The 27,021-nt window shown below is 30.2% G+C and overlaps 1 protein-coding gene across 1 annotated transcript in view; it reads left to right on the forward strand.

Moving 5' to 3' along the window:
- The window catches only part of LOC124356742 (cardioacceleratory peptide receptor-like), a 223,180-nt gene that overhangs the window by 156,201 nt on the left and 39,958 nt on the right, over positions 1–27,021 (forward strand). The gene's annotated exons all lie outside the window — the stretch shown is intronic.

A 27,021-nucleotide genomic window follows, 5' to 3' on the forward strand; every position in this document is an offset into this window, starting at 1 on the left:
TATTACATGGATGTGCTCCCTTGAATTTAGTTTCCCCAACAGAATCAGCAGATAATTTTTGATTTTGGTATAATATCCTTTAAGATAGGAAATCTCTAAAAACAATACGTGGAATACATTTCAGAAATGAGTCTGTCAATGGAGAATTTTATAGGCTTCTATAAAAATGGTGTTAATTTTGTAGAGGAAGGGATGATATTGTGTAATTAATTTAGGCTCATTATAATCTTTCTTTTTTTGACACAACTATTAAGGTTACTTTCATTGAGCTGTAACTTTTCATTCAATAGATTCTCAGGATATCCCCGTTTAAAAAAGCATTTTGTGTGTTGTGTGTGTGTGTGTGTGTGTGTGTGTGTGTGTGTGGTGTGTGTGTGTGTGTGTGTATCATGTAATAAATAAAAAATAATTTGTGTTTTCTAGTTTCATTCTAAAAATGTCTATCGTTGTGTTGGTATAAAATATTTTGTTCAACATTTATCTCTTCCTTTTAGAGATATTCTTAGTATTGTAAAATTTATTGTGAAATCGGATGTCAAGTAAAATTCAAAGGTGTTTCAGTATCTGTCATGTGTGATTTTTAAATCATGGAATATTATGTTGTATTATAAAAATAATCTTTTGCGTATTTAATTTCAACAGTTCAATAAAGATGTAAAAAGATTGTTGCCCACTCGTGCCCCGCCGGGAATCGAACCAGGTTCGTTTGTTTAAATAATTATAAATATTAATATAATAAATGGAAATGTAATAAAGAATGTGGACGAATATAACTATTTAGGATGTACCATAACAAGTGATGGAAGAGATGAAAAAGATATCATGAACAAAGTCACAAAGGGAAAATCTATAGTTAGTCAGTTAAATTCTATACTGTGGAATCTTAATATAAGAAAGGACATAAAGAGAAGGATTTATGAATCAATCATCGAAAGTACAGTAACGTATGGTGCAGAAGTATGGACAATAACTCAAAAGTTGAAGAAAAGAATAGAGACAGTAGAAAATAGTTATTGGAGAAGGTGCTGTAGACTGACATTAGAAGATAGAGTTCCAAACGTGACAATAAGAGAGATAATGAATGTTCAATCATCAATTACGGACAATATAGAGAGAAAACAGTTACAGTGGTATGGTCACATGAGAAGAATGAATGAAGATAGGATCCCTTGGAAAGTATGGAATTGGAGACCAACAAGGAATAGGAAAAGAGGAAGACCTAGGTTAATGTGGAAAGATGGAATAGAGAAAGCCATGCAAAGAAGAAACATTGAAGAGGATGCATGGCTATGCAAGAGGCAATGGCGTATTGACTGCGACAAACGGCCAGAATAGCTGTAAAAGTCGCCGTAAGTAAGTAAGTAATAATTATTAATATTACAATATTATATAAATAAATACCCTCTGTTATTTTAAACATCACCTCGAAAGAGCTTTCATTCTACCAATTAGAATTCTTTTGATCAGTCGCTTGAAAAGCACAACTCGTCAAATGGGTTTCCTTTGTTTGTCTGACCAACTCTGTCTAAAAACGACCAACTTTAAATTATATGTTGGGATGTATATAATTTATACTGCAAATAATAACACATTATGATATAAAGTTGAAAAAATTAGATAGTTAACGATAATTTTTCTATAATTAATATATTTTTAACCAGTCACTTTCAAATAATTAACTTAATTATAATTATCAAGATACTTACAAACTTTAGGACTTATTAGAAGCACATAACATACTCTAGACATACCAGATAATTTCACGCATGCTACCTTAATTTAGCTTTTATGCATGAGGTAAAATATGTTAGTCCTGCATTAGTAATTTTTCTTTCAAAGTTAACATATAACTTTGTCATGTTCCAATGCAAGTATATTCTTTCTTAAAGTATCCATCAACTTATATTAAAGTTGCAATTTAAATAACACCATGACGAGGAGCATTAAAGTTGCTCTTACGGATTCTAAAGACTTATCATTACATATAAACTATGCGATTTAATACTAATTATGGAGTGTACTGCTCCAGGTGTATTAAAGTTACATGAACTAGATTGCCTATCAAATGTCTAAACAAAATATAGGCTGATAGTTAATTAAATTACATGTTAATATTATATATGAGCATAAGTAAATCACTGTATATATGCTTAACTTAATTTTTTAACAAGGGTCACATTTTTGCCACACGCAGTTATTTCATACTGTTAAATATATAAATGTTGACCATAAAATGAACGATTTTAATGCAACCACGAGTTTTAAATTTTTGTATATGTAGACTATAACGAAATACCAGGTGTTTGTGTTAATTATGATTGTAAGGTTAAGTTTAACGTAAGACTATATACAAGGTGTTTGAAAAGTATGGGTACGGCTTAATATTTTACAAACCATAGCAGATAACATCTTTAAACTTTGCACAGTGTCATATGGCTATGTAAACTATTTTTCCTTGCTATTACCATTACATGCCAACCAGGGGGGGACGGCCCACAGAGGAAAACATGGAAATCTTAAATGAAAGCATGGGTCGTTAAACGCCGCGTACCGCATCAGAATACGACGATCCAGTCAGAAATGGCAGCGCATAATGTACTTCACAATGTGTACCTAAAACAACCCGCCATTTCTGATTGGATAAACCTTTTGAGATGCGGTTTGCGGCATTCAACTCTACTCGAGCTCTTTCATCACTCGACCCATGCTTTAATTTAATATTTCCATGTTTTCCTCTGTGGGCCGTCCCCCCATGGTTGGCATATCATGGTAATAGCAAGGAAAAATAGTTTACATAGCCATATGACACTGTGCAAAGTTTAAAGATGTTATCTGCTATGGTTTGTAAAATATTAAGCCGTACCCAGACTTTTCAAACACCTTGTATAGTCCTACCATCGTTTCGAAAAATAGAGAGTTTATTCATTCATTCACTCAGAAATAACCAACTAAAGCTTATTAAAAATTTAGAGAAAAGAGTAATTTATTATCAGTTTTTTATGTGAGTAAATTTGAGTGTCAGTTTAAAAATGATATAAAATTCTGTACTATTATGAGAGAAAATTAATTAACTTTTACTTAATGTACTTTTTGTGTTTAAAAATAAAAAACACATTTTTTTCTAATATACGTGGATTGAACCTAAATCAGATAAAAGTACTTTTTCGTCCAGGAGGTTTAGGTGACAAAGGTGTGTTATTGCACATCTGTAAGTTGTATTTTAAAATTAAACTCCAAAAAACTGGCAAGCTAAAATCCCAAGTGTTTATGGAATGGAGCAGGAGATTCCCATATGGTGGGTGAAAACTGGCGATGCAGCGCTGTATTGAAAATCAAGACTGCTATTGCTGAATAACGTCCATAATATGGTAAGCGGTGACCCCGGCTTTAGCACTGTCATTGTAAATCCTTTTGTCTACTTTTGTGGGCGTTTAATATTCTTTCCCTCAATAAACAACATGCAGTGTGCTGTGAGAAATAATGTGTACATTATTATTATTCTCGATTTTATCATATGTTTTTATCTAAAAACCAGTTTATTGTGAAAGACGCTAAAATAGATAATTTAAAATTCTATAAAATCTATTATATACATTCACTATTAGACATCCATACCAAGAAAGTAGATAGTATGGCGAATAGCATTTAATTTTAAAATACGCTTGAAACGTTGTTTGAATCTTTACTCCTATGCAAGAAAAAAATCTTTCTTAATGATAATGTATGTCACTCTATAGGTTTTGGTTGAGCGTTAGCGAAATTTTGAACACTTTCTCCTAAGAATAAACCATAATGGCAACGAGTAAATCACAAATATAACTAAATAAGTAAACAAATTCAGTACAATAATATGACATTTTAACATTTTCCTTGAGCAAAATTTAAATTAAAGATGGTGTTTAGGATATCATTGAGGAAATTTTGGAAGATGTTTGAGGCACAACCACTTTCTGATTTACAATATAACAGAGTCTAAAATTACTTTATTTTGAAAATAATTAAAGCTAAAAGGTGGAATAGGTTGCAATAAGGTGATTGATGTTAAAAACAGATTGCTTTCCTGCATTAAGACAAAAACAAACAAACGAAGGTGAAGTGTTGGTTGTAGAAGTATGAACCACCCAGTCTCAGCTCAGTCCTGCACTTAGATGACAACAGTTAGTGGCCGTAAACTGCACTTGCATTAAGGAATATGTCTTTTAGTATCCCCCACTGTCATTTCTACAAATTTTGATGTGTTCTTAGTTTGTTTACTTTAAAATCATAACTGTAAATATCTGGAATATTTTAAAAGCAATAGTAATTACATGAATATTTTAAATTAGAATTAAAAGGATTTATAAGAAAATGAATGTAATCCTTTTTGTTTTCACGTTATTTGTCTATATTAGTATAAAACATCTTTATTTATGGTATGTTACAGTAAAAAATCTATATATTAACATTTTTGAAACAAAATCACCTTGGCAAGAAATTTTACTTCCAAATAATATACACCTTTAATATGTTGAACTATTTTCAATTACCTCCTTCACGCTAAAAAGCAGTTGGTAAATCTAAATCTAAAATCAATCAATGTCTAAAATGAGAAGAACAATATTCTAGGAGTCGTTTTTCTGCCTGTTTAAAAAAACAAAACATTAGGTGCCGGGAAGCATTTCCTGACATCTAGGAGACTGCATGGAATCTTTTGACCTGTACCTGTTCTTAATTTTCACTATACAATCACACGAGGTGTCTTATTTTATTGAAAATGCACTTAAGAACACTTTGCACTTTTTATTGTAAACTGAAACATTTTTGACATTTCAATGATGAATTAAAAAGGTCTGACTTTTATTCTGAATACCCAATGACGAAATAAAAAGTCCTTGGATGTCTATTAATCTTAGCTTTCATACAAGATACCACCATAACTCTGCAATGAAGAATAAAGCGAAAAAATGTATGAAGTTTCATATTTTTCTCATGTGGTTGACGACTCGTATTGCCTGAAGATTATGAATGCCAGTAAAGCCGATTCTAAAGGAATCTCGTCTGCCGTCACATGATAAAGTTGATCATGTATCAGAAAAAGTAACATTACCTTTCTCTGTAAAATAATATATAAAAATACATTTTTCCATAATTTTCTTTAAGAGTTCATTCATTTCAAATATTGCCACAAGATATACTGAAAGATTAACAATACAGTTCTTTATATACTTATCCACAGAATCAAATATCTACAAGAAATAATTTATTGCATCCGTAAATCAGCTGTGAAATAAACTCTTAGAAGTCAGATGCATATTAGTCCGGATGTGAACCCAAACCCTTTTTATTGGCAACTAAGGGGAGGTTGGATAGTTTCATTCTGTTTCTGCAGCTACAATAATGAAACAGAAATAAAATTCAAACGTACTCTATTCAATTATTATCTATTGCAAATGTATATTGTTAATCCAGTGTTGTTTCTTTGTACACTTTGTTACTGTATTTCATACTTTAGTTTTAAACTTTATACTCTTTAAAAGGATAACTAAGTTTTTAAACTCAAAACTTGTCTCAATAATTATAATTGTAGTACTATGAAGGTCAATCCGTATATATATATATATATACTATATATACCTATCTTTAACTAAGAATTTTAAAAACCGTACACTGGAAAGAGTTTACAAAATATTCGATGAGGATTTGCTTTTTAAAAAAGGGTGGCACGCATTATATATATATATAAACTCTCACTTACAAGACTTACATATATATATATATATACATTCATTAAATTTGTATAAATATATATTTAATTTATTTCAATATAACAAAAAGTACTTGCTCCGCCGGGACTATATATATATATATCAAATGCATGCCACCCTTTTTTAAAAAGAAAATCCTCATCGAATATTTTTTAAAGCTCTTTCCAGTGTACGGTTTTTTAAAATTCTTAGTTAAAGATAGGCTTGGAAGGATGCTCAATTTCTATGTTATAACTTGTAAATAATCTTTGTAGTTTTATTTTCATAACTGTATAAGTCTTGTAAGTGGGTAAGTTCTATTCAAACATAAAATGCATATTTCTATCGTATTACTGAATTAGGTAAACACCAGTCACACTTTGACAACGTTTTGGCTTGAACAGAACTTGAAAACTGATCCGGGCTTTTTGCCAAGACCGCGGTCGGGAGCTTCCCCAACAACTGGAACACTCTAACTCTTCGGTGAACACAAACAGTGATCAATCCCTTAGTTTCGGAGATGTCGTTTTCGATGTGGAATCGATGGGGACAATTACAACCGTTCTCTAACAGCTCCATTCAACATGACTTGTTCATCTTCTAAATTGAATTTTAAGTGCACAATATTTGTATAACACATTACTGTACGTATGTCAATTGACAGCTTAAAGTATGAGATAATTGATTCTTCAAATACACATAATGCAATACAGTTATCACTTTCTAATAGCCACTGCCACGTTTACAAGTACTGTAGCAAGCTCTAAGCAAATGTAGTTTTTACGAGGAAATCCGATCTCATAATGATTACCTGGACCACCTTGCTGATAACGAGTAGATTTGAACTTTTTTATTTGAGTAGCATGTAAAATTTGCTTCCTAATATTGTAGAAATTGTACTATAAAAATACAAGCATTTAAAGTATTATCTTATGATAAATTTAAATATTAATGAGTTGTGTAGTAATAATCACTATTTAAAGCTGCAAATACATTCGTATTTAAAAATATATATGTTTTATGAAATGTTTAAACCATATTTTTATTTAAAAATTCCAATCCATCAATGGGTATAAGTTGTGTCACAAAACGGAACAGTAGTTAGTTAAAATTGAGGGTTTTCCGAGTGAAAAGTTATAGCCTATTTGAAGTTAAAATATGTAGAAATATATGAAACCTCTTTGTTTAAAGTTGGTTATTGAGAATAAGCATTTAGTGAAGAAAAGACAAGCAATTAGAGAAATATAAGCAGTTAGTATCCCACTTTTATTCGTAATTGTGTAATGTCCTATTATTCCCCTTACTTTCTTCTTTTTGTTCTTTATTTTTGTATGTACTAATATCTCCCCCACCGAACGAAGACAATAGATTGCAATCCTCGAAATTTTGTGTTATACTTTTTGTAACATATAACAATGGCAAATGTCCGAAATCCTGTTAACCTTATGAAAATTGTTAATACATTTAGATGTGACATTCTTTATACTAATATTACCTACATATAACATGTTTTTATTTCCAATCAGATAATAATATATTTTAACATCTCGTATTAATTAATAATACCTATTTTGTATATGGAAATATAAAGTCCACTGTTTCGCAATGGAGTTTTCGTTTTTTTTTTTCTCTAGATCCCGAAGTCAAATAAATATTATTTTTTATTTCTTGCTTATTAAATTTTTTTAATTTTACAGTTAAATCTTTTTTGAATATTAAGAGCTAAAGTGGCCTAATTTCATGACTTATAACGTGATCTGCTAAGTATAAATATGAAGCCGCAATTAGTTTACGCTTGACCATATTCTATACTCCGTTCATTATGTTGGCTTCATACCAATTCTGTGATGATTTTCAGACAAGTAGTGTTAAGCAATTTTAGTCGGAGTGTGCCATCCTTGCAACAGTTTATGTTTTCTATTTTATTTCTTATTAATCAAACTTGTGGTAAATGTTATATTTTAATTTTATGCATTCAAAACTTTAAAATATAAAGTTTATTAGTTTTTATTATTTTGGATTATTTAAAATTATGAGTAGGTTCATTTTTTTTTGTCTCTCGTACTTACGAAATAGTAATGTGAATGTAATAGCTAATCAACTAACGACATTATTTTTACTCTGAGCTGAGTACTGAGTATGTCTGACAAAATGCGTGTGACTCTTTGTGTTCAGTGAACAGATTTAGAGTTTTATTGTAGTAGTAACGTGTATACGAGTTCAGTGGAACGCAATAGCAATACGTTAGTTACAATGGGTTCCCTACCAAACCATTACTTACTATTGGTCTGGTAGGAAACTCATTGTTGTCAACCAGTTAAGATAATAAAGAGTAAACGATATCACTGAGAGACTTGTTCCGTGGGCCACAACTATACTTCCGCTGACATCGATCTTTTTAACGTTTTATATCAACAGTTTCATCGTGCTTCTAACAATGATAAGCTGTGCTACTTGTTTGGGTTGAAAATATGTTGAGGTTTTATAAGTAATGTGTCAGGATTGTTGATTATCAATTGGTGTTATTGTTTGCTGATGTGATTGGATTGAATGTTTTAGAAAAACTTGACGAGGATATGCAAAGTTACTCAATTTAGCGAACAATTCATTTCAAATTATCCATTTCTTATTGAAATATATGCTCCCAAAATCCCCTAAAAATTGCATTCATCATTTGTTCTTTTAATAAACTAAATAGTTATAAAATATAACCTCATAGACTTCCTTATGTGTTCAGATTTGTTTGTGGTTAATAATTAACATTAGTTTTATTTATTCGATAGTCAACAGAAATAATGTAAATTACATCTAGAGATCCTCTATGTGATACAAACGATGTTAATCAATGAAGCCGAGCACTTCACAGATCATTACCTCATCTCTTATATCCAATTTGTCACCATCAAAGATGAAAGATAATTATACGTTTTGCAAGTATTCGTTTACTGGCTTAAATAATTTTATTCTGTATGGTTACACAAAAATGTGTCATCATTCTTATATTTTATTTTCACCAATTTACGTACTACAATTATAAATATTGGGATACTCAGAAAAGTGATTAAAAATTTGGGATACCCAGGGTTGAAAAAATGAGGTTTTGGAATAATACTATTTACATTTGCACGTGGTTACAGCAAAATCGTATGTGTTCAAAATCCATTTTTAATTGATTATTTAATTGTTTATCAATTATGTGTGCATCTAATTTCTTTTTACATGAAAACTACTCTAATAATTTGAATTTAATCTATATTTTTATCCTACTAGATACTTTATTATTAAACTCTATAAATATTTAGATTTCAAACTATGACGGAGACAATTTGGTAATGATGTTTGATGTGTAGTCGTGAATTTCGCAATATGGTCTTGAAACTTTCTACTGTTCTTGTTTTGTTTCTGAATCAATAAAATCCTAATTGAGTTTGTATGTATACCCAAAGATAATTTTCTTTAAAGGTTGCTCCATTTTAATTAAACTTTTACCTGCCCTATAATATCATTTATAACAAAGCAGTTTTTCAATTTGTGAAACTTCAATTTACAAAGCATATTATACGAAGAGAACATTTGATTAGAGTGTAACCAAGCGAAACAATAATGCGGCCACTAAATAAAGGCCAGAGCCAGTATTCACTGGCTAAGACAATAATTCAGCAATAATCAGACTTGCTCCCAACCGCACGCCACAGATCCCAGAGTTAAGTTACTGAGGGGTGGACTGTAAAATAGTACCAGACATTTTGATTTTATTGTGACAATCAATCCAATTAATGCATAATTAACATTAATTAAGTTAAAACTGTACCAAGACAACAAAAACTTTAGATAGCGTACAATTTGTTAAGTTTGTTCTACTATGTAAACAGAAGTTTTATAAAAATATGACAGGATCCTTTTTTTAAGGGGCCAAAAAACCTTAAGGATAAGTTACTCAACCACAAGCATTAAAAAAATCTAGTAGTGTGCGATGAACTCACCAAAGCGATAGATAGCGACTAACTAAAAAAGTCGTACGCCATAAAAACCAAAGCATACATATTAAGTATCAGGTATAAGTTTTTATATACTTATAAAGTTGACTGAAGCGAGCACCAATCACGTCACAGAATAAACGTACCGAATGCGAATCCGCAAAATAATATGTCCTTGACCCATTAGCGACGTTGGGACGTTAAGGTAAAAGTTCTTGACAACTGATGACGAGGAGTGATTCCAATAATCGAAACGTCGTATTTTATTTAGTCACATATTACGATAGCAAATGTCAGAAATCGTATTGTTCTTTAAAAAAATTCATCTCGGTAATAATCTTTAAATAAAATAAAAAAATTAAAATATCATAGTAAATGTCCTTAAAATTATATCCAACGTAACTAACACATGAATAAAATTCATTTAAAGTGTAAATATTTTTCAAATAAACCAATATTTATGTTATATATGCTGTGGATATTATGTTTCTTTCTTGACAAATACTTGCTTTTCCGCGCCTCTTATCTTTTCACTTAGGAAGATGGAAAATTCTTAGTTTCCGTTAGTAATATTGTAACTAATTACTTAAATGTTAGATAGATTCTCTATCAAATTTACATTTAATTTAAAATAATACTTGACCTCCATCTATTTTTCCCCAAAAGCTAGATGCTGGTGGTCATCCTAAGTTTAGCGCTAAAAGAACATTATTACACTTTAAACACATTTTAAGCCCTTACTTTGAGTAGTAGAAGTATGTGAATCTAGTTTTAAAGATATTATTATTATTATTATGGATTATAATACGCATGCCATCGCTTTATAGTTTTATTGATACTGCTATTGATTATTCAGAAAGTAGTTCAATGTTTGTATTTCATTGTTTTATTATTTGGGAAGCATAAACTTTGCAAGACAAAGTAAAAAAGGTTTTATATGTGCATTAACTTATCTTTAAAATGAGATATCTGAATAATTTTTCAATCAAAATTGAGGGCCTAAAATGTTTCAAATTCATCCTTTTCTTATGTGGGAATTTCTCATGGTCTTTACTCGACAGGCATGTGTTTTAGTCAAAATTTCGGTTTTTTAAATTAAAAGTACTCATTTAAAATCTTATTTTTACATATTATCAGAGTAGATTTGTATCTTTTTTTACAAATTCCATAAAAGTTTGGATATGCTTTATCTGCATTAATAACCTAAAACAACTGTACATACAATGACTTCTTATTAATATGGTACGTATTCGGAAATACAAACGGTTTTCTTCTTAAAGTAGATCCTCTACTGCTTATTTATATCTTTTGTTTTTAGGGCTTGTTTTGATTTATCCCCTCATCAACACAGCGCCAGCCCGCTACTTAAGACATATCCCTCTCATAAAGATCTCTGACCTACCGCAACATTCTTTACGTTTCTTTTCTTTCCTTTGTACTACTTTATTTTCGTAATAAATCCCCGCTTGTTATTTTTGGAGAAGTTGTACTCGGACAAAAGTGAGACTAAATTAACAATTTGATTAACAAAGTACATTAAATAAAATATTTATTTGTAATCGTATTCTGTTATATTAGCCTCATAAAATATATGATGTTTTACTGCCTTGAGTCAAACCAATCATATTTATAATCTACCATAGCAAAATTTATACGGAGAAATTGAGTATACTTATATCGTCCTCTACAGTCAGATTATGTTTCTTACTATCAAAGTATGGGAACTATAATTATATACTTCTTCTCTCTCGACATACCACATTATATAAATTATCACACGTTGACAGACATTAAGTTATATAACTTATCACACAGAATGGAAATACTATATGAGTAGTAAGCAAGTTTAATTTTGTTTGAGATAAATTGTTTAAATGATTTTTTCATCGTTTTTAAAGTCACCGTACATCTCATTATCTATAAGGACACCAATCCAAAAAGTCTGAAATCTTTTCTGGACATTGGTTGCTATGGTATATACAGTATTATTAAGTGTTAGTATTTTTTTTTTAACTAAAAAAATTTAAAACACATTCAAAATTCAATTAAAAAGGGTGTTATAAGTTTTTTGTATAAAAAATTTAACAATAATTAAATAATTAACAGTGGTTAAGAAAAGCCGTCTGGTATAACACTCAGATATATAACGTTTATTATATTTTTAGATATAGCTAAAGGTTTTATTCTATTATCATATTTTGATCAATCTAAAAACTGACATTTCAAAATGATAGTAGAAGCCTACTGAAATTTGTAAAATTGTACGACTATGTATATTTTATTGAAAGACAACTAATATGACATTTTATATAACTGATATGACTCCTTTTTTTGTTCGATTTCTTAGTTTTTATTTTAGATTATTCAGACAATTAAAACCCTGAAAAATACGCTTCGAATATATAATATAACTCCTCCCTCTATAGAGGCTGCAACATTTTCATTTCCATCTGTCTGCCTGCACGAAATCTCGAGATCAAACTCAGCTATAGGTATGAAATTTTGCATGAAGCTTCATTTTTATATAAGCAAGAACGAATTAGATGATGGTGTAAGTCACTCCGTGTGATTTATCTGAGAGTTAGCAAACGTTTTAACATTGTTCATATGGTAAATCTTGATATCAACGAACAAATCGGAGAATAAATATATGTCATCAACATATGACGACATTTTAACTCGTGGCATAGTGACATATGTAGCCTAATAAAATGAAGACTAGACTTCAATCTATAATACATATAGATTGAAGTCTAGTCTAACTCAGTTAAGCCTGTTACGCAACACGTGATAAGGTGTAATCATATCTTACACTTATTATTAGATACTAAGAAACCAACAGTTCCTTCTTAAAATCCTGTTATCCTCCGTTTTGTCAGTCAGTGCAATAGTTGTGTCAGGTCCTTGGATACTCCGATATATCGGTTTATTTATAAAAAAAAAAAATTTATATTCATTTTAGTATTTTCCTATCTGTCTCTCTCTTTGCGTTGTCGTTAAAATGGGCGTCTACTTGTATATCGCTTGTATGGTAACCGAAAGTGCTGAGCTACTCATTGAATCGTTACGAATATCACTCCTCAGAATTGAGGAATGTGTTAATCGGTTTTAGTGAAATTGGGTCGCAGTATAATAAGCGTCCACCAAGACAAGGAATCAACAATCGATTATAAATATAAAAACTATGGAATAGATCAAAACATTTTACCTATAAATATTCATGATTAATAATTGCTATAACTTTTATTTTGCAGACAGTTCGGTACTATCGTAAAAGCTTATAACGTTATTCGGTTCGCCGTTATTTTTCAAAATTAATTCAAGCAAAGTGAAATAATTGAATGGCAGTTTACTAGCGGCCGCTATACAATGCTGATAGATGTACGTGTATTATTTGTGTTATACGGTGTCAGAAACGTCTATACTTAAAAATAGTAAAAAGTAACTAATATTACACTGTTTTGTGTTTTACATTTTATATGTTAGGAAACTATTGTCATTTTACAGATTCACTTTCACTGTTCTAGAGTATTCTTTGCACACACCACTTTACCCAATTACCACGAAAAAGCCACTGAATCTACTTCAATCATACATAACATAAACATAACCCAAAAACAAAATATAAACTAACTTTTAGCACATTTAGCAGAAACTGTTTCGACCAGACGACACTACTGCACACGACTGGAGACAGACTAAGAGGAACAAAAATATACATGCATGCACGCATACATTTATAACACTGCACTCATAAGAATTATTTTCGAATATCAAACCACGTTTGAGTAATTTATATTGTTTTTGTTGTGTGATCGTTATATTATTTTATTGTTATTGTTATATTAAGTTATAACCGCATTCATACAATTGCCAAATATAAATAGAAACATGATGTCTGCCCTAAACCGCAAATAAATCATCATTATTATTTTCAATATTTTAATGTAACTTGGCGAGGCTAAACTGTACACAACGATGTAAGTGAATAAATAAAATATGTTATACATAGCCTAGACAGATTCTTTATTAATAAATAAATTATTACCTTTGATATCCGAACTATTCTGCAGTTTGTAATACCCATAACGTAATTTGGTTTTAGTAGTTATTATATCGAGGATTCGTTTCTCATGAATATTGATAATTCGATAAATATGAGTATCGATGGTTCATTATTCGTGGTGGCTGCTTATTATACTGCTCCTTTAAATATTCTAAAAGTAATTTTTAGAATTACCCGTATTGTGCCCCTTAGAAGTTGAATTGGAACACTTAAAGTGTCACGATTTGCCAGAACATTTTCATTCTATTTCTGACAGTATATTTAATAACTTTTTTTAACTAATCTAACTAAAACTAAAAAACTTTTTTATGGGTTAATCAAAGTAAAAAGTATCAGTTTTAAATGAATCATTACTGTTTAATGATTTAGAGCACATATTTTACTGGCTAAAAGTTTAACCGTGATATTATTTATTTAAAATGCATTGGAATTCTATAAATTGGTATACAATTTCAAATTAATGAAGGAACTGTAAAAGCATTTTCCGTACATGTTTCTTTAAGTTTATAGTTTACGAAAAAACCATAATAACTTCAAATTTGTAAACAATATGGCATGGTGTTTACCTACACTCTGTTAAAATCTATTATACCTGCAAAATTTATATAAACTATAATTTTTAAAGGGGAGATAAAACTGAAAAAATCCATAATGTTATTTTTAAACGGCGTGAGTTATTAATATTTACATATTGTAGTATTTCGTTTGAAAGTCTGGATCTATCTGACATAATGCTATAACATGTTAAAATAAAAATTATTAGTGAAATTATAATTTTTGTTCACAAAAAAACTGGATGAAACGTACAAGATAAATATTTTTTTTTGAATGTTTGGAATTTTGATTATTTATATAACTTAGAATTTCACATCTGATGGTCTTATAAGAACAAAATTGACAGTAGTCAGAAAATGAACTAAATACATTTTGAAAAACACGTGTTTATATTTAATTTCAATGTTATGTATAACTTAAAAACAAGGGAGCCTTGCATGCAAGCCGACATACGAAAACCTAATTTTTATTACAAAATAATATATTTTCCTTTCTCTGTTGTATAAGTTACCATGGGACAGGTAGGATAACAGGCAGTTCACCTATTTAAGTAAAACTGATGCCCCTAAGACTCCATTATTTTTAAATAGGCAATAACTATGACAGTTCCGTATCGAATGAAACAAGCCTAATTGTGAATATTATTGAAATATGTTATCAATTGCACAGACCCAATCAACAATACAGGATAATCCGAAATCCGAAATGTGCTTTGTGGTGTAAGTCCTTTAAAATGTCCAGTAGATACTAAACACATCGTCTGTTCGAAAGTTATTTTCCTCTCAGATGTAACAGATGTTAGCGTTGAATGTTTTTGCGAAAGTTTTCACAAAGAAGAAACTTTCAGAACTGACCTTTCCAGCTGAAACTGGCTTCTGGTTGTCAACAGCTCTGTTGACACCTAACAAAATATGTGGCACAGTGTGTTGTGCTTCGTCCAAAATCTTTGTAATTTTTAAATTTAAAAGGAAAGTACACGTTGAATTTAACTAATGTGTTATTGTTTCTCTTAAATGTTTAAAAACTTATAGTAACAATTTATATAAATATCTTTACTACAAAAAGTGTGTTATATTGTTTATTCAAGATTATTTCATCTTATACAAGGTGTTCAGTAAAAGTATTGCAATACTTTAGGGATTTTGTTCTACGCATAGCAATAAGCAAAAATGTTCGTATGAATGTATGTCCTAAGACTTTTCGGTTTTTAATAGCGGACCTTAGTTTCGATAAAAAACACTTACAGACAGATTACTCAAGCAAATTAAAAAATCGAAATCATAAGATTCGATCATATAAGATTTTGATATATAGAAATCTTAAATCTTGAGACAACAAAAGTTAACAATTAATTGTGATAAAATAAAAAATATACAAACCAAACACTCAAATATCTCTGTTCACCCTGATGTTCATAAATTTAAGTGACTACATTTTTCTACTTATACCAAATCAGGTATAAAATAAATATTTCATTTAAATATACAAATATTGAGTTAAAGTAAACAAATGTTACGAGCTTGTGTTAACCATTTGTGGATTTTACAAAATTAGCATTTTAATAAGATAGATAATAATCTTAAGGGAAATATACCTAACCTTTGAATGTGGAAAATGTCACAGTTCTCATTATTAAAATACCATTTAACTTTCAGTGTTATTATGAACTGTTATCCTGAACACTGGAGATAATTAACGTTGATACGAATTTTCTAACAAACAGTAATCTTAAATGTTATGTTTGCTCGGATGGTGCCTTAACAAACATTCGGTTTTCTAACTCACACCGAGTTGAGATTTAACTAACACAATTCAAAGCGTGAAATAATTCAGCCCATGCGAAAATGCCTCATACGTGAAATTGAAAGTTGGAGTTGCAGAATGTATACATAACTGTGGGTGCATTGCTAACTTGCACCGTTGTGAGTATAGGAAATGGGCAGTTGTGGTAGATGAACTGGTATTGTGCTAGATGGCTTTGAATCGTAATAACTAAAAAAAAATAGAAACCTTGTTTATTGGTATTTAATTAAATAACATATAATTCGACAAAGTGCAAACCGTTTTAAAAAAGACCAATACATACCTTCAATTTTACAGGCACATTTATACACTATTGATACAGATATATATATATATATATATATATATATATATATATATATACATTTATAAATGGCAATAGCCTTATTTAATTTCAATAAACATTGAATCACAAAAAGTAGTTGCTCCGCCGGGAGTCGAACCTGCATCTCTCAGTAAGCGCTCTGTGGTGTAATGGTAGCACATTCACCCGGCAAGTGAGAGATCCGGGTTCGTCTCCCGGCGGAGCAACTATTTTATATATATATATATATATATATATATATATATATATATATATATATATATATATATCAATAGTGTACACATATCACATTGAATCACTAAAAGTAGGTACTTGCTCCACCGGGATTTGAGTCAAGCCAGGATCAACAAACATATTAAACTGTTCATGTCTCTCAACTGACGATATTGTTTACTTTCGAAAAAATAATTATTAATTTGAATCAGAAGTGCTCATACGATTGTAAACCCTGAAATAAGCGCCACTCGCAATATAGCTTCGCTATATGTTTGGGTATAGACATGTATTTTAACTGTAAAACTGAATATTACTTATATTAGAAGCTCACACTTATTTTGCTGCTTTATATTATTTTATATTTTGTTGTAGTTTGAAATAAGTACAAACAATTTATTATTTGTTAAATTTCCCTTAATAGATCATTTTATTCAATTAATAAATTCAGTTTACAAATGTCTATCTTGCAGTTAATCACTATAGTGATTTACAGAATCGTAAACTATTTGACCGATCATTATGTAAATTTTAATGTATACGTATTTTTCCAGGTAGAAGGTTTATATGTTATGCCGATTGATGTAACTCACTACAAGGCGGCGCTGTAAAAGATAAAAGTTTTAAGAGGTCCTTCACATTAAAAACTGCAATTACGAGACAGTTACGTATATTAAATAGCCAAAAACTATTTAAAGGCGCTAAGTTATGATGTATTTTATTTGTCTTTAAAATACATTTCTGGTCGAACTTAAAACTCGAGTGTTAAACTACTTTATAATAACGTACATGTACGTGTACATTAGCTATAAAAATACACTTTTGACAGATTTTCTTGATAGGGGCAACAAGGCAAACTCTACGGCGCGGCGTTGGAAGTATAATTCACTTGAATCAGATGCGCTCGTACACGAGCAAAGCTTATGAAAAGCGTGCGAAGCCGCGGGAAACATCTAGTAATGGCATCATAATGAAATATGTATATAACAGGAACAAAATTATAAACATACGTACGAGGTCCACGGCATGAATGCACATTAAATGCAAATTGATTGTACAAGTTTAGGTAAATTTTGTTTCACTCAACACATCATAATAAGGTAAATAAAACTCAATTCATGGGTAAACGAGTCCAAACCAACTATGTTCGGTCAACTGAAATTATTTGGAGCAGATCCAACTACATGGAGCTCTCATATAGAGTTACCTTTGCAGTGATATATATGTCACATTTATATGATTATAACAAATTGCATATGTTATTTACGGGATTAAATCGCAGAGAGTTTAAAGTAAAGAACAATTGTACCTCTGCCCTTAAGTCGTGTGACACAGTTTGCCTTAATTCTTGGTGCACTACAAGATTTTTTAACGTAAGGCTGTATAAAACGCCAATATTCATCCATAACAGTACGCAAATACTACTTCATAACTCATTGTATCTTTCACGGAATGTTATAGAATTAATTTGTCTACAACAATACCGAATGATAACGTATTCTAGCACACACAGAAAGTCCGCTCACAAATATTGAATGATACAACATCAAATGCAGCAGCAATAACTATAGTTAACGTTCCGAGTAAACAAACAGCAACTATAAACAGAAAACAATAACAAAGAGTACAAAGTGAACTACATTAATCTGCTGACTGAATACAATTAGTCCTCGATAGCAAAACAGTAGTAAAAATAGCAGTACATTTTATTACATAGCATAGCGTAATAGTAGTAAAAATAGCAATGCAGTGTATTACATGGTAATGAAACTTATTATCATGATCTAGACAAGCACAGCTTGTTTAAATTTTATCAAAGAGTAAATTTTTATGAAATCGTAATTTATTGGAGCGCTAGTGATACCTATCACTTGAAAATCTGTAATATAAATACGTCTGTATGTCTATCTGGCCGCACAATATCTTGGAAATCACAATATGAGAATTAGAATCTTCTGAAATTATAAACAGTTGAGGCAGATTCCAGTAAAAGTTTGACTAATGAGTAGGTGTAACTGACACCGGCTTTAATTTAAAATTATAATTCTGGTTCAGTGGGTAAGAAGTGCCGGCTTGGTATCGTTTGTTTCTAAATTTACTTTTGTGTATTCAACACGAATATGTTCAAACAATGCTTCTTACGGATTGTTAACTGCGATAATGAGACGCTCTTTATTTAATATAGCAATAAAATCACTGTGTTCTTAGAAGCACAGTATCAGAACATTTAGTATTAAATACATTTTGTATGTGTTCAGTTGGAGAAAACATGTATGGACCGCTCTTATTATGACAGTTACAGAAAAAATTATGAAAAATTAAATATGCTACCCAAATCAGCCTGATATTTATGTCTAGTCTTATCTGAGTTCTTACGATTGAATACAGTTCGTTATTCAACACACGTTGAAAACTTCATTTCAAGTTAAAACAGTGAACCTAGAAACGTCATAGACAAACGTATAGTTTAAAAACTTTAAATAGTTCAAACAGAAACGTTGTAGACAAACGTAATGGGCGAGACCAAGTGCAAACTTAAGGAGATGGAAAATACAATAGCTTGTCTTTGGATCCGAGCTGAGATTTATATTCAATAATAATATAATGAAAATTAATACATTGTTAGACTGTACAGCAATATAAGTTTTGACTTATGTAAATGACAGATATTATCGATTTATTATGGTTTTTGTCTTGTGGGTATAAAAGAGTACGAATGTAACACAGTGAAAGAAGTTATATAGATCACTGTAATATACTCATTGAATCATTAGAGTAAATATATCTTTTGAGTGACTGGAGAAAATTTAATTTTTATTTAATACAACAACGAAACCACTGTGTTCTTAGAAGCACGATATCAGAAAAATTTGTATTAAATGAATTTTGTTCGTGTTGAATGGGAGAAAACAGTAATCAACGGCTCTGTTTGTATGGCATTTATGGGATAAAATATAAATAGTTAAATGCGTTACCCATTAAAGCCTGATAGACTTATCTGAGTTCTTACGATTGAATGTAGTTTATTATTACATATACGTTGAAAACTTTTACAAGTTCAAACAGAAACGTCGTATACAAACGTAATGGGCGAGATCAAATGCAAACTTAAGGGGATGGAGGATAAAACAGTATTTGTGTTTGGATCCGAACAGATATAATTTGATTAATATTCCATAAAAATATAATGAACATTAATACATTGTTAGATTGTACAACAATATGAGTCTTATATAAATGACAAAGTATTATTGACTTATTATGGTTTTGTCTTGCGAGTATAAAAGAGAACGAATGTAACGTAGTGAAAGAAATTATATAGATTACTGTGGTATACTCATAGAGTCGTTAGAATAAAAATTTCAATTTTTGACTAGGCATTACCGAAGTCAATCTTTTCAGTGGCTGGAAAAATGTAATTTCTGTCTGACTGTCTGCTTTACACGACATGTCGAGAACGAATTTATCTGTAGGATTGACATTTTGCGTGAAGTTTCATCTCCATATGGGTAGTACAGAATACTGAGTTCAAGAATGGTACATGTCACTCTATTGAATTTGGCTGAGCTTTGACAAGTATTTTTACATTGGTCTTATTGGTAAATATGATGGTAACGAGATAATAGCAGAATAAAATCTCAATATTTAGTGACCTAGTTTTATTGCCATGAGTACTATTATGGGTAATAGCCTTGATGATATAACGTTATGTAATAATAAGAAACATAGTAATGACAATAAATACAATGAATTCAGTGGCAACGTGGAATTTATGGTATGATTATCAGAATTTCCCCCAATTTTGTGTATAAAAGAAGCTCTCTTATCACCCCCTCAATCGGAATTTAATTTGTCCCTTCCATTCTCCCTCATCGTTTCATTCCCCTCAAGTCATGTTTTATTTAGTCAAGGCAACGTCTGTACTCTGTGCCCTTACGCTGGGAGTGGATACATATGTCTACAAGACTTTTGAGCTCTAATTGAATTAGTTGAGTTTTTATTTTGCATATAATTTTCACTGAAAGTTACCCCGGGTTTCAGATTTTATTTAAAATAATCTTCTAATTAATTTATGTAGCCGACCATTTAGCATTCAATGGTTAAAAAAGTAAAACCCATATCCTGTAGACGTCCTTCTTAATTTAATATAGAAACTCCTTTAACTCATTTACCTCCACTGTAGAAGAAACTATCAATAAATACCTTCTATAGCCCATAATGTTCACTACTAAAAACAGTTTTATAAGATTTGAGAAGTCTATAATAATTATTATTGTATGTAAATTTTAATCTCAGGCTGTCTATTTTGTATATCGTAATCAATTAAATATTGTCACTGAGTAACGTAATAAAATTACATAATTTATAAAACAATACTCCTGATTTACATCACTGGATTGTATGATAGATTTAAATATTTTAACAATCGTATAGTATGGTCATCTGAAAACGGATTTCGATTTATTTAAATCATCGTTAGTCTAGAAACCACACACAAAAGCGTTTCCATATAACATTTTCATACACACTAGATGTGGTTGTTTGTTATAATAAACAAATTAATTGATCAAACAGATAAAAAAATTTATAATTTACAGAACAAATCAAATCTGGTACTAATTGACGGTTTTGGATCATCACATAACCTAACACATACTGTCACTGTATTTGAACTTAAAGTCACTTGCAAACTGTTTGATATGTAATATATAAGTTCGATACTATTTATGGTTTTTGGCTGATTAAATCAAAACCAGTATCAAATAAAAACACTTTTTTGATTATTTAGTTAGCAAATAACCGTCTCCTCAAACATTTACCTTATTATTTAAATACAAAATGTTATAGAAATTGTATTGTAGTACTCTGAACAAATTAAATCCATTTTAAATAACAGCGACCTATTATCTGAGTTTATAAAGAATATCCAAGACTATCAACAGTTAATATCTCAATCTTATGAACGAAGTTACTTGTAATGTAAAATAGTATGTTTTATTGAACATTATAACCTGATATCAAGAATATTTATGACTAATAACCTTATCCAACTCATATAAGAAGTTTTCAAGTGCATACTCAAACCTCTTTTCTGTGTACACTTATTCAAGCATAGTATCTTTCGTGTAGGATTCACATGATATAAAATAATACGCATATAAACAAAAAATTAACAAACAATATTTGTAAGAAACAAAGTAATTGATATAAAAAGCCTCATAAGAATAGTAGTTATCATTGAGTCAACAATCATTTCATTTTAGACACGATTATTTACAATGTACATAGAAACCTTTACAGCGTATTCCTTTAGATTTTTCTGAATTATTATAACCTATACAATAATGGGTAGCTTTATATATTTTTCTATTTAAATATTATGTTACCAATTGATTTTAAATTATATATAGTCATGATCAAAATATTCTCCGATTTTCCTGCGAATAAAAATATTTCTTTGCGATTGAAAGAGTCCTATCCGTCGTGGACATATACTCATCTAGCCTGGGTAGAATTAAATAGCAGAAGGGAAATAGATTCCGAGAGAAAGTTGTCATTACTTGCTTCCTTCGAATTTCAACTTTTCAATCAGCTCCCGCCATGATAAAGATGAGCAATGTATTCTAGAGTAGCCAAGGAGATCACTCTCCCTCTCCTTAAACCGTTATTTTATTAAATATGAGTTGTCATATATGAAGATTATCATAAAAAGAGTTAAATCATATATTTCTATAGGAAGGTGATACTGTTATATTAACAGCATTAAATGTATCCTTACACTGGGGTATTTTCAGTTTTTAAATCTCAAATAAAATAAATGTCCTGATTTACGTGTGATTGGTTATCGTTGTTATTTATAATATCTTTATACTGGATCTAAAGCCCTGAAAATGTTATTTGTAAACAATCAGAGTAATTTAGCGCAATAGCTGAAATTAGATTTTGAAGTGTTATCAGAAAGGATCGCCATTCATACAGGAAATTGGAAAATCAATATTCAAATAATTTGATTTAATTCATCATGACCTGGAAGACAGGAAATTTTGATATTCTTGATTATTGTGAGAAGTATAAAAGTACAGTAAGATATATAATCGGAAATATAACAATAAGTAAATAACGAGCAAGACATGTACAATAGAAAATTTTTGTTTGTCATTATACTTAGTAATTTCTTAAATTTTTTGTTCACATTTACCAAATACCTTATACAATTAATACCCATTATTGAGAAAAATAATTGTTTAAATGTAACCCCACACCCAAACTCGAGTAATTATCAAGGGTGGATCCAGTCTTAAATTTGGGAGGGGGCCACCTAACTTTAGTTTCCTATTGTTGAAGGCAGGAAATGTTACATTACAATACAACAAAAATAAAAATTTTGGAAAGGAATGTACTCATATTAAAAGTTTAGTCCTAAATATAATGATTACAGTACGAGAATAATTAAGTTTATCCCTCAAAAACGTCTTTTTTGAAAAACTCAAAGGGGGCCATAGCTATATACATATACACCATTGGGAGACACTGGATCATATACACAAATTTTTGAAAACATTTAATACTTTATAACTAAAAACTGACAATCCATTGGAACTAATGTGATTGGATGAACACAAAATTATTACCACATGCCAGTAATTCAAGTAACAAATTAAGTATTTTCTTATTGGAAAAGTTTCTATTACGTATCGAGAATGTTTGAAATGAGTTTCTTTTTACTCTAGAAGCTGAAGAAATTTTCACTAAAGGAAACTACAAGATTCGATCGAACACAAATAAAATACTGTAACAATCACACTACATTTTATCTTGTTGCTTCCGACAGCCAATCCGGACGAGCTTGGTATTGGTCAGTAAGCCTCAGCCAATTTCCAGAAGTTATTCGATAAACTTATTCATGCTAACAATGGAAAACTTTTGGCAACAGTTCAACGCTAACTGTTATAAAGCCTTGGCGAGCACAAAACAGGTTCTTGTTATCGAACTTCGCGATCGGAATTTAATCTTCCCCTCTTGCCCATTTGCTGCATATCATCCCCCCGCCCCCGCCCCGCACCACTGCTAACCTCGACTGAGGAAACAAAAGTCGCATTGTAACAGTCGTCTTGAAAGACTATCCCTTATTTAATCTAGTACTGTTGGGTAGAATATTTGTTTAAAGAACCCAAACTAGCACATGGAACAAATGTTGATTAATACTTTACATTGTATTAAATATTTCAATAGAAACACGTTTTGGGGTTGTTTGTTTTACTAATGTCGTTTACTATTATGTCAACAATTACAATTAATAAAATGACTGTTCTGTTTCTAAGCGACAAAAACATTCTAATCTATTCCTTCTTTTACTAAACTTCATATGTTACTATGTTTCATGTTAAAATGCAATATCATCTACTCGGCTTGTTTACAAAATTGTTTATTCTACGTTTTTATCGTTGCTATAAATTACCCATAGTGTGAAAACTTTTACTAACGCTCAGCAAACTCCCATGGAGTGGCTCATGTACCAACATCAAACATGATGTCGCATATACTCTAATTTTATGAGACTTTTCGTCCGTATTTAATTTTATACACAGCGCTAACATAATTACATATTTTTACAATGTGACTCTTTAAATTTGTATAAGTGGCAATAGCCTAATTTAATTTCAATAACAACATTGAATCGCAAAAAGTACTTGCTCCGCCGGGAGTCGAACCCGGATCTCTCACTTGCCGGGTGAATGTGCTACCATTACACCACAGAGCGCTCACTTTTTCAGATTAAATTATTTTGTATTTGGCCGTATCTGTCACATATGCGTTTAATATTATATTATATTAATACTTATATATATATATATATATATATATATATATATATATATATATATATTATATATATATAAATAAATGCTTCATGCAAAATTTCAAGCCTACAGATCAATTCTTTCTCGATATATCGAGCGGAAACAGGCAATATACAGAAAATAATTTTTTTTCCTGCCACACAAAAGATAGATTTACTCTAATGATTGAATGAGTATATTACAGTGATCTATATAATTTCTTTCACTGTGTCACATTCATACACTTTTATACCCACAAGGCAAAATCCATAATAAATCGATATCTGTCATTTACATAAGTCAAAACTTATATTGTTGTACAGTCTAACGATATATTAATTTTCATTATATTATTATGGAATATTAATCTCAGCTCGGATATAAAGACAAGCATTATTTTATTCTCCATCTCCTTAAGTTTGCACTTGGTCTCGCCCATTATTTTTGTCTACAACGTTTCTGTTTGAACTATTTAAAGTTTTTAAACCATTCGTTTGTCTACAACGTTTCTAGGTTCACTGTTTTAACTTGTAATGAAGTTTTTAACGTGTGTTGAATAACCAACTGTATTCAATCGTAAGAACTCAGATAAGACTAAACATAAATATCAGGCTGTTTTGGGTAACATATTTAATTTTTCATATTTGTTTCTGTAACTGTCAAAATAAGAGTGGTCAATACATGTTTTCTCCAACTGAACACAAACAAAATGTATTTAATACAAATTTTTCTGTTATCATACTCCTAAGAACACAATGATTTTCATTGTTGTATTAAATAAAGAGCGTCTCATTATCGAAGTTAACAATTCGTAAGAATAACAGTTTGAACGTATTTGTGTTGAATACACAAAAGTAAATTCAGAAACAAACGATAGCAAGCCGGCACTTCTTACCCACTGAACCAGAATTATAATTTTAAATTAATGCCGGTGTCAGTTACACCTACTCATTAGTCAAACTTTTACTGGAATCTGCCTCAACTGTTTATAACTTGCAGAGGATTCTAATTATTATAAAAACTGGAAAATCTTCGTTGATATTTGAGACGTAAGTTTTATTTCGGATTTTGTTGTTTGTAAGTAAAGTTACTTAATTAGGAGGCAAAGAACCTTATTTGTACGTCAACTTATCTGCGATATGTACGTCTTTTTATACATAATTTGGAATAATCATTTGATTTATGTTATCAAATTTAGAATAGCTGTAAATTGTAATGTACAGTGAGAAGACTTCCCAGCTTATCAATCTTATGCTCAAGGTTGTAATTGATAAAGAACCATACCAAAGTAGCCATACGCTAAGCTACAAAAATAATATTTAGACTGTCTCCACAAAAATGGGGGCTATCCAAAATATGTGTACTTTTAGATTTTGTGACCATTTTATTTACAGGCTCTTCATTTATTTTGCTTTCTCTGTGTTTTGGTTTCTCTGTTCAAAAAAGTCGCAGATAATAAACCAAAAGATGAGGCGTACGGTTTTTGGGAATGAGGTAGTCGTAAAAAATAGTATTGAAAATATTCTTTATTACCGTGTACTTTAAAGATTACGTTTTACAAAATAATATTAATATCCTTCCGGTACAGCATGTAGAAAGTTAGATTTCATATTTGGCTGTCTGTAATCTGAATGGATCAAATTGAAAATTTGGTAATAGTTTTTACTATTTATCGGCTATAATGTTAATATATTATTAAAATAACTTGGAATCCTCATGGCTTTTTTACCTAACAAATTATAATTATAGTTTTAAGCACAAACTGGTTAAAAAAAATTACAATTTTAAAACATTTAAGCATTTGAGCCTGTGGTATTGGTTGATTTTTCTTGTAATTTTGCTGTATTTTATAACAAGTATTTTATATACTTCTCAAAACTTGGTAAAGTTACCTAACAAAAGCTTTCAAAATATTATTTTTTAGGCTGTAAGAGATATCGAAAAACATTTAAGTACAAAAGTACTTGACCCAACAGATCGTAGTTTTTAGTTATGCACTCAAATGCCTATTTATGGTATTTTAGGATATCTTATCCTTAAATCATAAGGGATATAAAACAGTTCAAAAGTAAAAGCTTTGTGTTAAATCCGTTGAATGGTTTATAATTTTTCTGTTGTCATATATTTTGTTATAGCTGAAATACTGGTTTTAGACGGATTCAAAAGAAGGGAACATTTTATTTGTTGAAATGTGGCCTGCAAACGATTTTCTGAATCAGTTTGATATTGCTGCAGTTATTAGGTGTATATAAACTTGCGTTATATTACATATTTCTGTTATAAACAGGTGATGGTTTTGGGGCCTTGGCCCCAAAGAGGTATAAGAGCTTGAATTTTGGAAAGTAATTTAACAAAGACGAATAAAACATTAGATGGTCCAAACAATAATGACTATGAAAAATAAACTGTTGTAAAATATAATATAAAACATTAGGGAAACTAATAACATATAAACTGATTAAACCAAATACAGAAATGTTACAAGCTTCAGCGCCCGATAAAGATGTGCAGAATAGAA

Source organism: Homalodisca vitripennis, chromosome 3 (genome assembly GCF_021130785.1).
Source record: "Homalodisca vitripennis isolate AUS2020 chromosome 3, UT_GWSS_2.1, whole genome shotgun sequence".
Classification (NCBI taxonomy): Eukaryota; Metazoa; Arthropoda; class Insecta; order Hemiptera; family Cicadellidae; genus Homalodisca; species Homalodisca vitripennis.